Consider the following 15320-nt stretch of genomic DNA (forward strand, 5'->3'; position numbering starts at 1 on the left):
AACTATCAATTTATCTTTGATTTCTCTTGTTTTACACTCATGCACAGCATCCTGAGTTAGATATGCTATAATATCAGATTGTACTTGATCGTAAAAGTTTCCAGTTTTCCATAATCCATTTTCCCCATCTTTCCAATCCCATGCTATCCAATCACTGCCTGTGTGGATTTCAATAGAATCCACCTAGTTGTACAGGATAGGGATTCTATAATTTGGGTCCAACAGAAGAGTAATAATAATAATAATAATAATAATAATAATAATAATAATAATAATAATCTTTATTTACATCCCACCCCATCTCCCCAAGGTGACTCGGAGAGGCTTACAACAATGTGAACATTGCAAACAATAAACAGTAATATGGCAAATAGCCAATATAAAATTAAACCAACAAAATAACAACACAAAATCAATATAAAAGTGAAACAAACATATTCAATTGACACAAAACCATCATCCAAAAATAAACAAAAATTATGGTATACAAAAGCAATTTAAAACCTCTCAGCTACTGCTCTGGTTAACAGAAACAATCTCCCTGGGAAGGGCATTCCAGAGCCGGAGGGCAACTACCAAGAAGGCCCTCTCTCTCTTGTCCCCACCAACCGCACTTGCAATAGAGGTGGGACCGTGAGAAGACGACAGCGGATCTTAAGGTTTGGACAAGTTCATAGGGAGATACGTGGTCACATAAATAGACTGCACCCGAACCATATAGGACTTTGTAATAACCTGCACTTTGAATTGGGCCCAGAAACATATAGGCAGCCAGTGGAGCAGCCTTAATAGGGGGGGTGGTATGTTTACTTCTTGGGAGGAGAGCAATGGCTAACCTCGATAAAATAGTGAAGAGCAGAGACATCACACTGGCAACGAAGGTCCGCATAATTAAAGCAATGGTATTCCCCATAGTAACCTATGGATGCAAGAGCTGGACCATAAGGAAGGCTGAGCGAAGGAAGAGATACGCTTTTGAACTCTGGTGCTGGAGGAAAATCCTGAGAGTGCCTTGGACCGCAAGAAGATCCATCCAGTCCGTCCTCCAGGAAATAATGCCCGGCTGCTCACTGGAGGGAAGGATATTAGAGGCAAAGATGAAGTACTTTGGCCACATCATGAGAAGACAGGAAAGTTTGGAAAAGATCATGATGCTGGGGAAAATGGAAGTAAAAAGGAAGAAAGGCCGAGCAAGGGCAAGATGGATGGATGGTATCCTTGAAATGACTGGCTTGAACTTGAAGGAACTGGGGGCGGTGACGGCTGACAGGAAGCTATGGCCTGGGCTGGTCCATGAGGTCATGAAGAGTCGGAAGCGACTGAATGAATAAACAACAACAAATGTTCCCTATAGTTTGCCCCAGTCAGCAGCCTGGCTCCAGAGCTTTGTACCAATTGTAGTTTCTGGGCCATCTTCAGAGGCAGCTCCATGTAGAGAGCATTGCAGTAATCCATCTCAGATGTAATTAAGGCATGAACCACCATAAAAATGGAAGTTAGGACAGCAATAATGCTATCTATCCCCAATGAAGAAGAATGACTTTGGTAGATCAGAAGCTCATGGAACATTTTAGACTCATAATTTAACTTTTTTGGGGGGTGCTTCTTGTATTGTGGCTATGACTCCATAACTAGACTTAAATCTTAGGGAATTAGCATTACTGTAGGTAGTTCCATAATGTCTGTTTCCAGTAGCTGTTACATAACTACTTGGGGGGGGGCATCAAAATTATTGATGTACATCACAGCAGACATGCATTGGGATCAATGTGGAATAGTTGCAGATGCCCTAAGTTGTCCAGTGAATGATGGGATGCTGGCTAGGTTTTTTTTTATTACATCTTTCCAATGATGCTCATTAGATGCTCTTGCTGATGTCCGATTATGCATTTTCACAATTCAGTAACAGTTTCGTAGAGACCCTGCTACATAGTTCATAGCATCATAGAGTTGGAAGAGACCACAAAGATCATCCAGCTCAACCCCTGACTTGCAAAAACATACAATCAAACCACTCTCAACAGATGACTCTCCAGCCTCTGTTTAAAAAACCTTCAAAGAAGGAGACTCTACTTTGTGATAGATATGCACAAAATTATGTTACAGGATTCTGGTTAATGGTTCTACGTAGCTTTTTAATACAGAAGACCTTTTTAGTGAGAAGGAAGTCCCCAGAAATTAAACCTTCATAAGCATCTCAGAAGCAATTATAAAAAGAGTCAATTATACCTGGGTAATCCTGTTAATGGAATTGCCAAGGTAGTTGCAGTAAAAATATGGCAATAATGTGATGCTAAACAATGTAGAGAAGTTTCAGACATGATTACCCTTTTTATTCTTTTCACTGTTAATAACAATAAAGTTCAAACAGCCATCAAATTGATTGGGAAGGAAGCGATAATATTATGATCAGCTGCTACAGGCATTCATAATGGCTCTGTCAGGCTGCCCTGCAGAAAGAATTACTTGTGAGTTGGCTGCAAGTGTAAAAACTTGCAGGTAAATGACAAGGACATTCCATGGCTTGAGGCATAATTGTAAATGCACTAGCTAATGATTTAGGGCTCTAATAGTACTGATTATAAAAAAGAAAAAAATAGGGGTTTTCAAATGTGTCATCATAGTTTTCAAACTAGGTTCTAATGAATACTGAGATTTCTGGATGCTAATAGTCTGCAGTAGAAGGAGGAATGACAGACAAGCTCTACTTTGTCCACTTCACCTTTAACACGAATTGGCTTTATTTTGCTCTTGCAAACTAGCACCCCAAGCAAAACTCCATTATACTTCACAAATTCCACTTTTCCAAATTTGTTCGGTGCAGTCCTCTAATTTTAAAAAAATGAAGGAATACTAAAATGTGTCTAGCAAGCATACTGAGGAATTGAGAGTAACTAAGAAACTGATCAGAATCCATCAAGGCTAAATGAGGATGTGCGTGCCAGGATGGCCACTTGGGCTTAGAGAGCTTTCACACTGATATTATGATTCCTCTAACTGCCATGGCAATATCCTACAGAATCCCGAGTTTGTGGTTTGGTGAGGAACTACAACACTCTGAGTGAGAGTTCTGTATATCTCCCCCTAAACTTCAAATAAGAGCCAGTTAGAGTAATGGTTTGAGCATTGGACTCTAACTCTAGAGACCACTGTTGGGGCCTTATCTACACTGCCTTATAAAATCCAGGTTATCTGTTTTGAACTGGATTATATGGCAGTGTAGACTCATATAATCCAGTTCAAAGCAGATAATGTGGATTATCTGCTTTGCTAATCTGGATTATATTGCAGTGTAGAAGGGGAATTGATTTCCTTCTCCACCATGGAAACCCACTGAGTGGTGTTTGATGAGTCACACATTTTCAACTCAGAAAACCTCATGATAGGTTTTGTCTTAGAGTTGCCATATGTTATTTATTTATTTTATTTACAGTATTTATATTCCGCCCTTCTCACCCCGAAGGGGACTCAGGGCGGATCACATTGCACATATAAGGCAAACATTCAATGCCATAACATAGAACAGAGACAGAGACAGACGCAGGCACGGGCTGGCCTCGAACTCATAACCTCTTGGTCAGAGTGATTTGTTGCAGCTGGCTGTTTATGTTGACAATGACTTGAAGGCACACAACAACAACCTGCAAATCCCACAATTAAGATACTGTTGCCATAATAAGTTTCTTGGACTACTCTCAATTCATAAAATTGCAATAGGCTGGTCAACTTGATAGCACATGAAATTACTGCCTATCACATTGTTTTAGATGTGCTAAGACAGTGGTTCTCAACCTGTGTGTCTGCAGATGTTTTGGCCTTCAACTCCCAGAAATCCTAACAGCTGGTAAACTGGCTGGGATTTCAGGGAGTTGTAGGCCAAAACACCTGGGGACCCAGAGGTTCAGAACGACTGTGCTGGCATCATTATTTGAAAGTTTGCCTGAACTTTCTCATATCTATCCAACTACTCTAGATACTCTATCTAATTTACAGATGTGCCATGTAGGATCTGAGAAAGTGTCTTAGCCAGGAGTCCCAAACTAAAGCCTGCAGGCTGGATTCATATCCAAGGTCGTTTACCCAACTCCCATCCAAAACTTTAGAATTAGGATCGCCCTAAATCTGAAACGACTTGAAGGCACACAACGACAAAAATCCTCACCTGACTGTCTTATCAGCCAAAAGCAGGCCCATACTTCTCACTGAAATATTAGTAAGTTTATGTTAGTTAAAATTCTTCTCCGTTTTAAATATTGTATGGTTATTTAATGTTTTTGCACTACAAATGAGATATGTGCAGCGTGCATAGAGTTTCATTCATGTTTTTTTCAAACTATTGTGCCCCCCTCCCAAATGTTTGAGGCACCGTGAACTGGACATCTGTTTTAAAAGTTTGAGAACCCCTGGACTTAGCTTAGTAAACCTAAATAACAACTCCCTTTTAGTATAATGAAAACCAAAGATAGCTACTGATGTTAAGATGTAGTTTGTAGGTATTCCCAGTTAACAGATAGGTTAAATGTAGACCCACCGATTTGTCTGAGCCTATTTGTTCAATGCATAGTCAATTTGGCTGCTATTTTGATTTAGCTTTTAGTTTTGAGAAGAACACTGGTTTAGTTTCCCCATTATTTACATCTAATGTGTTGATTCTTCAATATTCTATATATTTTCTCAATAAATGTGTTAAGATTAAGCAACAGCAAGTAGTAGATTGAATATTATCTAAGATATCAGCTTGAAATTAAGGATTCAATTGTAGCAAGAAATCCGGGTACAACTGAAAGAAAAATAAATGATAAAGTTATGAATCCTAAGTATAATTATGCTCTGTTCCCTCCACTTCAAAAGTTGATTTCTAATTACTACTATGGCTAATTGATATGTTTCTTTGGGTTCTTCCTCACAGCCATATAACCCAGAATATCAAGGCAGAAAATCCCGCAATATCTGCTTTGAACTGAGTTATCTGAGTCCACACTGCCATATATTCCAGTTCAAAGCAGAAAATGTGGGATTTTATTCAGCTGTTTGGAAGGGGGCTTTGTGAGTATAAATGGTTACCACAATGTGCTCTTTGTATATTCCATATTCACCATAGAATAGTGATATTTTCCATCAGGTAAGGAGCAATCCTTCTGACTGATACACATCATGCAACTTTACCTACACATTCCCAGATATGTGGACTGTGGATAATTGCAAACTGTATTGAAATTAAGGCTTCTGACCTCAGAATACCATAGAGTCACACTGGAGGATTAGAAAATGACCGACATATTTAATCAGAAATAGATAAATGAAACCGCGGTTACTAGTCCCAAAAATATGTGATCATACTGTACATGCTCACTTTTGTTTCTAAACATATGTACAAGGATGGAAATAAAAATTTTTTAGTTATAATAATGGGGCATTAGGTAAAGCTAAAAATTTCACTCTTTAGTAGTTAATAGATCTTAGAATCTTTTGTGGATAGTTCTTCTCACCCCACTCTGTGCTCCGTTGACACATTTCTAAATATTATTTCCATTTAAGAAACTGAGTTTGATATGCAAGGGAGCAATCTGCACAATTAATTATTATGCTGAATATTAATTAACCAAGTACATCAAAAAACCCATTGCTGGCTGCTGTATAATTAGGTACCTACACCCATCAGATCAAAGTATGCAAATGAGCAACATTCTAAGAAGACATGCTCACTATTTAGCCAGAGAATGGTAATGAATCTAATTTGCCTTCCTTAAGTTGGCCAAAGCTACTAACTATGTGATTTCCCCCTTCTTTGTACCTTTTCATGAGTTGGTACAAAAAAAGTAATAATCAACAATGAAGAGAGAATCTCTTGAGTGACACCTGTTATTGCTAACGGCAGCTAATTGCTTAGATTTAGAGGAGATTGTGAAATTCATTAATAATTTCAAAACATGCATCTCATTTATGCTTTCAGAAAGTTCATGGTTTAGCAGTACTAGTCTGACTTAGAAGAGAACGAGGGCTTGTCTACACAGACCACATGCCTCAAAGTGAGCAAGAAAGTCACTCCGTGGTGTTACTGTTTACATAGTGCACAGGGCCCTTTTGCTCCTCAACACAGGGCAAACCCACTTAACAGGGTATTACCTCACATTAGATAAAGTTGAGATAATACCACATTGCTACCACATTCCATTGTGTTGTCAATAGCTGGGCCGGTACTGATTCAGAACATGAATCAGATGAGCCATTGTTGCCATCACACATTTTTGTGCTCTGCAGTGCCAGGAAAATGTGATGTCATTTATCTATGGTGTTGTTTTTTGTCACTGTTTTTTGTCAGCCATGAAGCCCCCTCCTTTCCCCCTCTCCATGTTGTGCAGACACCTTTGCTGACATTGGAAAATGTACCAAGCAGTGGCCAAAAGCTCTCCAGAGCTTCCATAGTCACTTCTATGGCAACAAAAAATTTCAAAAGTAAGGATGACCAAATTCACACCAACTAGATAGGAACAGACTGCTGTAAACACCATGGTAGATTTTTGGGGCTGGTTCAAAGCAGCAATGGGCTTAGCACTGCAGGCTAAACCACTGTGCTGCAAAAAAATCCTCCTGATCCAAAGGTCAGCAGTTTGAGCCCGGGTTGGGGATGAGCACCCACCATTAACCCCAGCAAACCTGCCCACCCAGCAGGGTTGAAAGTAGAAATGCAAGTAGATAAAATAGGTACCACTTTTTAGCAGGAAGGTTATAAAGGCACCTTTAAGGACATCAATTGGGAGGATCAGAGCTCCTTGAATGGAAGATGGAGTGATACCATCACCCTGAGGCCGGTGTTTAGCACAGCCTTCAAACATGCCTCCAAAGATGCCAGATATAAGATGTGAAAACCTGCCTTTACCTCTTTGGTATTGTCTGTCCTTGTTAATTGTATAATCAGCAATGAATGTTTGCTGTATATGTATTCTGTAAAGCCATTCAAGATCAGAAGGGCGAGGTATAACTGTAAATAAATGACCCAGTCATCTTACTCTGTATCATCACAGAATGCCATCTTGTAGCATCCTTGGGATTAACTGGAAGAAAGAGGCATTTAGTGAATGCTTTCATATATTCAGTCTACAGGTTTTGATAAAGGTGACTGAGTTTATGGAAGTTTATCATATAAACTTCATGCAGAGATGTAATTTTTCACTAATTTTGTTTTCAAAGAAAGCAGTGAATTATCTTGGTAATTTTCTTTCTGCTGAGCAAAAGAGTTAAAACAGTGTAGTTTTAGAACCATAGCACCATAGAGTTGGGAAAGACCCCAAGGGCCAATCATACAATCACAGCACTCATGACAGATGGCATTCTGCCTCTGCTTAAAAACCTCCAGAGAAATAGACACCAACACGTTCAGAGGCAGTATATTCCACTGCTGAACACCTCTTACAATCAGGAAGTTTTTTCTAACATTCAGGAGGAATCTCTTTTCCCATAGTTTATGTCAAAAGTCAGATGCCAATTAGAGAGCAAAATAGAGTTTATTAAAGCAACAGTCAAAAAAACAGCTCAACAAACTAAAAAGACTTAAAACACTTAACTTTAAGTGTTATTAAGTAGAACAAGCAGGTAAAACCCCAAAAAACAAGAACTGGCAAATAATCCGGATTAGCCAGAGATATAATCCGGGTTAAACTTAAAATTCTAGAACTTGACCCAAAAGTTCACAATGGGCTAAAAAACGGAGGCATGAACTAAAGCAAGCAGTATTGAAGCCCACAAACCTTTCCCAAATCTCAAAAGTACAAAAAGGAGTCCAAAACAAACAAACACCCAAACTGAGCTAGGGAACTCCCAGTTCAGAACAGCAAAGCCAGCGAAACAGCGAGACACTGGCGAGCTCGCAGCAACCGCTGCTGGAACATACACCAAACCAAGAGTTAAAGGAGCAAAGCAGGAAAGCGTCGTCAAGCCAGTCTGTAGTTGGGATAAACCAGCAGCGCCAAGCTGCTGCAGAAGCAAAACCCAAGCCAAGAGTTTAAGGAACAGAGCGGGAGAACGTCATCAAGTCAGTCCAAAAGTCAGGATAAGCAGACAGCGTTGGTATCAGGAGTGAAGGTAGTAGTCAGCAACAGCAGACAGCCACGGAATAGAGAGTGACGCCAAGCCACGGATTGAGAGTGAAGAGCAAAGCCGAGTCAAGTTCCAGTCCAAGGTCCGAGAGGTTGAAGTCATCCAAGAAGGTCACAATACGAAATGGCACAGAGAGCCAAAGCAATGAGGGCAAACAGCAGTTAATACAAAATAGTAATAACAGTGCAGTCCAGGAAAACCCACACAATTCCAGCCCTCCATTGCAGAATAACCCAGATTAAACTTACATCCGATGCAAAGTCCCAGTCCAGTCTTCAGTAACACACACAAGAAACCCAATGGCGCCCAGCAACACCTTGTCACATGCAAGGTATAATGTCCAAACAACCCCAATATACTGTGATGACCCATGGGCCTTGTAGTCCTGCTCATGACATTGTGATGCCTGATGAAGAAGAAAACTTGGGTTTTTTACCTTCCCAGTCAGAACTGGATTCTTCCCAGACAGACTCTTCCCAGCCAGATCTGGGAACCTTGCACCTGCAAGAGGATTATGTTCCAGAAGTATGTCAAACAAATACTGAGGCTACATCTCCAGTGTTTTCTCGCCATGAGTTTTGTAAACAACAGAGAGGTTTGGAAGCAGCCTCGCGCAGGAGTGCGAGAATAATTGCTAAGAATTTGCCAATTAAGCCTACTTTCCATGAGAATCTTTAAGGAGTCAAACATCTGGTCTCAGAGATTAGCTTTCGTTTCTGGTTCCCAGAGAACTGCTCTCGGCGGGAAAGTTAGACTCTATATAGGTGTTTTACCCGCGGAGTAACTTTGCGGAGTCAATTCGTCAGCCTCCGGAGCGAGTTGTGTCTGGACAGCGCGCTCCGATTCAAGCCTCGTTCCTGCTCAAGCCTTGCCTTGTTTCCAGCCTTCGCTCCTGTTTCCCAGCCTTTGTTTACCAACGGACCTTGCCTTGTTTTCCCAGGACTAAACCTTGCCTTGTTTCACGGATTTTACCAAGTTATTCCACGGACCTTGTTCTTGTTCCTCGTTACCTTGTTCCACGTTTCAAGCCTTGTTTCAAGTATCAAGTTATTTCCTAGCCTTGCTCAAGTTCATGGACTAAAGGACCTTGTCATCTCCCCTCACTTTGCCTGGCAAAGTGAGTGTTTCGGTTATTGGATTACAACTTTGGACCTTAATATTTCATATTGGACATTGTTTCTTTGGACTAATTTTGACCTTCCCTGAAAGGTCTACTTCTGGACTAACTTTTACATTTGCTTTTACTAACTTTATATATTTCCTTAATAAAGATATTAGATAGAATCTGGCCTCTGCGTATGGTTATTGGTGCTCTGTAGCCTGGGTCGTGACATATACCCAGGTCTCCCTGAGCTTCCAAACTATTCACGCCCAAAGAGCAGGTGTCTCAACTTCTTAATCTGAATCAGAACTCCACACAGCCAATGCCCTTGGGTCAGGCGTTCCTAATTCCTCATCAGAGTCCCAATCATCCTGCCCATGCCCAACTCAATCCACACCTGTGGACCCCCTCTCACTCCTCCAAGCAGACCAAGTGGGATCTGCTTCTGAAGACGCCCAAGCTTCCCCAGCATCAGCAGTATCCATGGGCCCCGATTCGTTGCCAAGCATCTCCAGTGCCCGTGCCCAGTCCGTGCCCAATTCCTCTGTTAACACCTGTTTCCCAGCATGCATTTCCACCTCAGGATCCCCACTTGAATCCTCCTCAGAAGACTCCCCATCAGTCTCTCTGACCCTTTTCCTAAACAAATCCTCCAACGAGCCCTCCTCGCGAGGGTTTTTCCTTCCTCTCCTGCTCCCACCACTATCATCCACAGTCTCTGAAGGCACATTCACAACAGTTTAAATCCATTGCTCTATGTCCTAGGACCGCATCACACTGAGGTCAACAATCCAGTCAGCATGACAAATCCAGCAGGCAGCAGGGGGAAATTATTGCCCCGTGCCCTGTATTGTCCACTGTGCTCCTTATCTTATCCCATACAGAGAAGTGTTGCCGCCCAGCTTCCCCCCGTTCTGGCATTCAGCAGGCTCCATTGAGAAAGCATCCTGAAAGCATTCTAGGATGGTTCCCTTTCCCTGTGTAATAAAGTGGCTAGTCTCAGGAGCAACAGAAAAAAAAGCAACGTGACAAATAATTAAAATAATTGCATTCACATTCTGCTTCACTTGAGCTACCTGTGTGTCAGTGGCTCCATTTTTTGACAGCCTAATCAGCTAATCAGCTATTTGGGGAATTTAAAGCATGCACATGAACTGGAGCAGTCCACACAGGGGGAAGGGAAGGAAAGTCTTGCATGGCTGCAGAGATCTACAGTCATGCGAAGGTGTACATTTGGAGGCAGAACTGGGTTTTAAGCGTACTTTTTTAACACATGCTTTTCAGCTGTTAACCTGATTCCACCTGCACTTTCTCCAAACATCATTTAGCCCCCGCCCCCTTTATCCCAGCTACTTTAGGGCTTTTTGGTATATGTAGAAGGGCCCTAAGTTGGTGATAATCATAGAATCACAAAACTGGAAGAGACCTCATGGACCATCTAGTGCAACTCCCTGCCAAGAAGCAGGAAAACCGCATTCAAAGCACCCCCCTGATAGATGGCCATCCAGCCTCTGTTTAAAAGCCTACAAAGAAGGAGCCTCACCACGATCCGGGGCAGAACATCTGCTGAGCAGCTCTCACTGTTAGGAAGTTCTTTCCAGTGTTCAGATGGAATCTCCTTTCTTGTAGTTTGAAGCAGTTATTCAGCGTCCTAGTCTGCAGGGCAGCAGAAAACAAGCTTGCTCCCTCCCCATGACTTCCCGTCAAATATTGATACATGGCTATCATGCTTAATAAGTATCCAATCAAGAGACTTCTTCAACCACATACACTTACGCAACTCTGTGGTCCAGGGATTGCAATGCAATAGTCATATACTCTGTAAGATTTACCTTTAAATTCTTCCTACATTCATGAGTACATTTGCCTCAGAAACCAGTCAGGAGCACCAAATTTGCAGTAAAGAAACATTGGATACAATCCTTCGTCAAGATAATGTAAAAATAGCAACCTATCCTCTACCTGGAAGTGGGTAAAATTTTGCTTCTACTGGTTTTTAAAATAATAATTCACTAAAATTTGCAAATTCCTTCATGTCTAAAAGTGAATTAACCTATGATTTCAAAAATAAACACACATAAAAATCAAATGTTACATAGGCAAAGCTATGCTGTGTTTTTCTTTAGAGGGAAGTTCCCATGCCCTTCCTTTGAGGCCAAGAAAGTGTGATTTTCCCATGGTAACTCAATGGGATTCCATGGCTGAGTGGGAATTCGAAACCTGGGCTTCTGGAGTCCTTGTGCAACAATCAACTTCCCGGTTATTCAAAACACATGCATTAACACATTAATGTTTTTGCCATCTTTTATTTTATATTATTCTTAAGATATTGTGTCACCTTCAATCTTAGTGCTGGGAAATGGTCGGAGACAAACACAATGAAATCAAATTAAATAAATGCATGAATTAAGGAAAAATAGTACAGGAATGCAATGGGACCAAATGGTAAGAGACTTAGGACAGATCTGGTATGGTTTCTACAAACACAAATGGCTTTAAAGGAGAATTAGACAAAGTAATGGCACCTATCATTACCAATTGTACTAATCCTGGTGGCTGCATACATCATTTCATATCTTTGAACACCCGGAAGGCAACATCTAGGGAAAGCTATCACCTACATGAGTATGACATAGACATTTGAGATATTCTAGAAAATCAGAATTCTGGATGAGCATACCTTCCAGCGGACCCCATTCCCCATTGATCCTCTGCTGCCCCATTTTTCAGCTGCTTTTAATATGTCATAGTATTAATATGTCTCTTCTCTTCCTTTCCACTTTTTTCCTCATATGACTTCTGTTCCTGCAAAATGAATTAAAAGCTCAAAAGTAGTTTGCTCTCAACGCAGCAGGAGAAGAGATGGTAGAATAGACTCTTGCCCTTCTCAGTAGGCTTAAGCAAAAGCAACATGTTGCATCCCCTCCTAGCTTGTGTATTTGTCTTCATTAATACATTTTGTCATCTTAATTGCATTCTAATGTTCCTTGGTCATGTGCCTGCAAACTGTTGAAGAGTACAGATGAGATGGGCCTTCGGTTCTGATGAACTGAAGATACCTTTTCTTCCAACAGAATTGTTGTTGAAGATGATTCATGAGATACGTCTGTAGAACATACAAAATGATCTATCCACAATTTTTGTGACCCAGACTCTTTTATTAGAAAACTTTTTCATTTCTAAAAGAAAATCATTCCTTGCATTGGAAGTTCTGATATCACTAAGATCCTTTGGGAAATTAGACAGTTTCGAGACAAGACAGTGCATAGGAAGAATCATTTAAGTGCCTTTTTCCCAGCCATCCCTCTTTTCTTAAAGTAACTTTACTCTTTTTTAAAAGAAAGAAATAGTAATAATAATTATGGATATATTGACCTCTTTGTACGCTGAGGATGGCCACTCAAGTGAAGTAGATTTTAACCAGCTCCCAGTAGGTTTCTCACTGTTCTGCTGTCAGCATATTTTGTGGTGGGGAAGTGGACTGTGAAAGTTACAATACTAACTTTACCCAAAGGCTGGTGACACTTATTTGAGGACTTGAATATCTGAAATGAATGACCAGTTGCTAAGAACGTAATTTTTGGCTTATGTTGTTTTTGTGTGCAAATAATTGGAGAAATTGTTTCCACAAGGGGGAAATGGGATTACTTTTACATGTCTCTAAGTTAGTTTCTTATTTTAGGACATTTTTGAAAAAATAACTTTGCTTTTGTGTACAAATCTAACCAAACCAAAATCCTCTGTCCATATATTCACTACAGATTTAAACTGGGATGTATCTGGATGAACAACATCAGAGTATGCAAAAGAAAAAAAATCCAAATAGCAAAACTTGATTTTGGCATTTTATATAATTAACACTATTTTAATATACCACTGCATATTAATGATGTTAGAACTGACAAAGCATTCCTAATCATGGAATAAAATACTGTTTGATGAACATGTGGTATATTGATAGCACCTGGGTGTAACTGTAAATACCCAATACCTAAGAGGATGTGGTCATGGCTGAGTCATAACATGTAAGGGTTATTGCAAAGGGATTGCATCAGCCAATGTCCTTACTGATGACCTATCAGCAGGTGGCTATATAAGGATGATGAAAGAATCCATCTTTCTCTCTCCTGTTGTCCTGTTTTATCTTTCAAGAACAGCCTTAAGACACTGTGGTAAATAAATAAAAGCTGCTTTACTTCAGCAAAACATCAAATACAGCACACTCAGTGGAATAATGCAAAAGAAAGCCAGGAAGTCTTACTTCAGACAAAGAAACAGCAATAAATCCAGATGCAGACTCAGAGCAGGCACACGGAGAGCGAAGGCATTAGAGTCAGTTTGTTACCAGCAAGAGCTGGCTGCACCTGGTTCTGCTTTATAGCCCTGGGTCCTCTCACAGCTGCTAGGGCAGTTCCTAATTACTCAGCTGCATTTCTGGCAGCTAATCTAGCTGAACAACATCTCTGCTCTGTTTCCCTTCACCTCTCCTGGAATGAGGGTACTTGCAAAGTCTCCTCAGATCCCAACTCACCCTCAGATTCATGAACACTTTCCTGCTCCTCTTCCTCTTCTGAAGAAGAGGAATCCCTAACACCTGTGTAACTCAGTGTGAGAGCATCTGCCTATGTTGCATGTGACTATCTGATGAATCTGATTGTTTGAAAGTACAGGAATGAGGGTATGTGAATCCTGATTGTATAGTTGTGTATATTGCAACAGTGAAGATTAAAGCCTCCAGATAGCTTGGATGAAATCCTGAATCTGTGGGTTTACTAAACAATGTCCAGATAAGTTCAAATGCTGGCAGTTGGACTCTGCTGATAGACAGCTTGAAGCATATTTTTGCTGTGAAAGGACTCTGCTCTATTTCACTTGCATTTGGGAGACTTGCTACTTGGCTTGCAGCGGTTCAGGGAGGGTGTGATTTGGAAACTATACATCACTTCGTGACCAGCATACCACAACAAATGAGACTCGAACATTCACAGATTTTTGTATACACAGGGGATGCTCGTACCAAGACCCAGCAAATTCCAAAGGCCTAGAACAGTGGTTCTCAACCTGAAGGTCCCCAGGTGTTTTGGCCTACAACTCCCAGAAATCCCATGCAGTTTAACAGCTGTTAGGATTTCTGGGAGTTGAAGACCAAAACATCTGGGGACCCACTGGTTGAGAACCACTAGTCTAGAGTATTCTTTATATCCCTACCAGTTTCATATAATCAATTACAGTATATACAAAAAATATAATATAAGACAAAGATAAATTATTTCACCTTCTACTGATCTATCTGGGTTACCATTTCTTCCAGGCATTGTTAGAATGCTATGAACCATGGCTCATATCTCCTCTACAACCACAGTAAGAAAATCTCACCCTGAAGATAAGAGCTTTAATTCCTATATCCAATGACATAACTATGACTTCTAATGCCAAAACATGTTTTTTTAAAGTCTCATATATGCTATAGTTGAATACATATTTACCAAGAACTAATGCCACTGAATTCATTAGGACTCACTGCTGAGTAAATATGGGTCTGATATATTATGGAATATAGCTTGGCAGAACATCTTTCCCATGATTCATCAGAGCCCTGGTGCACAGATAGAGACACATGATTAGTAATTTAAAAAGAATGGTGGAAAGAAGAAAGCCAGTAAATGCAAGCCTTAAAAACATAAGGTTTATGCAGATATAAAAAACCAACAAAATAAATCAGAACTGAAGGAGGGAGAAAAATAGAAATGCTACTCTGAAATATTGAACCTGGAGGGGAAATCAGAAATGGATTGAAGGGGGAAGTCTGTGTGTCTTTGCTGGAGAAACAGATTGAAAGAAAGCCAATGCAAAGTTCTCCACTTCCCTTATGAGCATTGTATTTATCTTTCTGATTACTGAAACAAGCAAGTGGGACCACACAGTCTGCTGAAGGAGCACATCTTTCTCTTTTTTCAAATGAGCAAAGTTGCACTTTCCTAACAAACCTTCCCATCTTTAAGGTTTAAGACCCCTGCTGGATATTTGCATGCTGCTTTGGGTTCGTTCTACTATAATGATTTAAAATATTTGCTTTTTGGTGACATACATCCTGCAGTTTATTTTCCAGTGCTGACAAAAG

The 15320-nt window shown here is 40.5% G+C and overlaps 1 long non-coding RNA gene across 1 annotated transcript in view; it reads right to left on the reverse strand.

Annotated features, from left to right (window-relative positions):
- LOC134296147 (uncharacterized) overlaps nucleotides 1-15320 on the reverse strand; it is a 41321-nt gene that overhangs the window by 16253 nt on the left and 9748 nt on the right. Inside the window, exon 3 of the long non-coding RNA XR_010002724.1 lies at nucleotides 11880-12004. This is a non-coding gene — a long non-coding RNA (uncharacterized LOC134296147). The remainder of the gene's footprint in view (nucleotides 1-11879; nucleotides 12005-15320) is intronic.

Source organism: Anolis carolinensis, chromosome 1 (genome assembly GCF_035594765.1).
Source record: "Anolis carolinensis isolate JA03-04 chromosome 1, rAnoCar3.1.pri, whole genome shotgun sequence".
In the NCBI taxonomy this organism is placed as follows: domain Eukaryota; kingdom Metazoa; phylum Chordata; class Lepidosauria; order Squamata; family Dactyloidae; genus Anolis; species Anolis carolinensis.